Below are 1,834 nucleotides of genomic sequence, written 5' to 3' on the forward strand. Positions count from 1 at the left end.
GGTGGAAAACTTAAGGGATGAGGATGGAAAACTTAAGGAATAAATGGCACAACTTCTATTCTTCCCAAGAAACAAGGGATATAGGTTGGGAAAGCCACTACTCCAAGAGAATCTTGGACAATGATTATCGAAATACGAATGTGGCCTAGTTAAAAGGAAATTTAGAACGGCTACAAGGGTATATCAACTTTTATAAAGATAAGTAGAATGTGGCCTTGGGCAAGTTATTTCATGGATCCCATTACTCAAGTACAAAGTAACAGACGAGATGTCGCACTATGTATGAAAAGGTTCTCATCGTTTCATAATTTAGCCAAGATTTTGTACGCGGATAACCAGGTTGTAAAAAAAATATAGGAAGATGAGGACCTGATGCAGTACCACATAGATTGGAGAAAGAGATTGGGCAAAATCGAGACTGGACATAGAGACATAGATCAAGGTACAGGCAGATGAAAGTACGAGTACCCTCTAAAGGGGGAAGTTAATGAGAAAATGGAAAAAGTAGGAGGAGGCAATTGATATGGCAATATATTTGAGATGGACTTCTAAACTTCAATAAAATATTTTGCTGAACCAAGTTAGAAAGGTCTGGAAGCCACTAATAATTGGATGGAAACTAGAATGCTACATAAGACAGCATTAATGAGGTTGTGATGAGACCTTGAACAACATAATACTAGAAGGCGGCGGCATATAAAAACAAAAAGGTGTAACCATGAAAGGATATTGACCAACTCAAGAGACATTACGAAGGATAATGACAACCTGCTAGACCAAAATGACCAAAAAGGGACATGGTCGTGGTGGAACTAAAGATATACCCCTATGCCGGTTGCAAGATAATAGAGGGAAGGACAAGGTGAAATATAAAGACTCGCGAGACAATGCTGGGGTAAATTTGGAGCTAAGTTGAGTGCCCCGCACAGTATGGCAAGGGTTACAATGAAACGCGACACGAAGACTTTCCAGGGAGGTCACCCATCCCAGTATTACTCTCGCCCCAGCATGCTTAACTTTAAAATTCTGATGGAACTTAATGCGTTAGTGCTGGTATGATCACGTGAGATAAAAGAATCTGAATTAGCGGCAGAGAAACGACACATGATTATGTTCTTGGAGTACTATACGTTACGGGGGGTATTGTAAAAAGGATTTAAGCAAGACAAGAAGGATTAGCTAACCGCTAACTGACGACGTACTCAAATGCCACAACTCTTCAACATAGAACCAGTTAGTGAGAGGAAAACCACAGAATAACTATATGGGCCAGTGGGCGAGGGAATTTTGACACCACTTGGCAGCCAACTCTGAGGGCGAGAAACAGCAAAACCCAAAAGGTAAGGGTACCAGCTTATGTAAGTTACGGATGATAGGAAGTGATACCCAAGGTCGAAAATTCCACTGTATGACCAGGATTACAAGATTCACTTTGCACTCTAGCGCCAGATGACGCTGGAGGGAATGTTACTTGTGGATTCACGATATTAGCCCCTGTTCCTTTGATAAAAGGCTACCTACTCAGCCGGGAAGGTGTAAAATTGTAGGGTAAAGGAGTGGTAGGACCTTACAGAGTCCCCACAGCTATATTCCCAGGCGAAGGAGCCCAAATTACAATTAACTACCTAGAGATGCAAAGATAGGTTAAGCCAAACTACTGAGATGGAATTAGTACTGCGGATGAGGTAAGACATGGCCACGATTGGACCAAAGATCTACCCCAACATCGAATGTAGTATAAGGGAGAAAAAGGCAAGGTAAGATATGAGAACTAACGAGGTAGCGCTGGGATATTTCTTGTACCCTCTCATAATCTTATAAAGGTAAAGAATGA

The 1,834-nt window shown here is 41.4% G+C and overlaps 1 pseudogene; it reads right to left on the minus strand.

Annotated features, from left to right (window-relative positions):
* Window positions 1–947: 947 nt before the first annotated feature.
* Window positions 948–1,067, minus strand: LOC129888082 (5S ribosomal RNA; annotated as a pseudogene).
* Window positions 1,068–1,834: the final 767 nt, after the last annotated feature.

The sequence above is a fragment of the Solanum dulcamara genome, chromosome 4, assembly GCF_947179165.1.
Source record: "Solanum dulcamara chromosome 4, daSolDulc1.2, whole genome shotgun sequence".
NCBI lineage: Eukaryota > Viridiplantae > Streptophyta > Magnoliopsida > Solanales > Solanaceae > Solanum > Solanum dulcamara.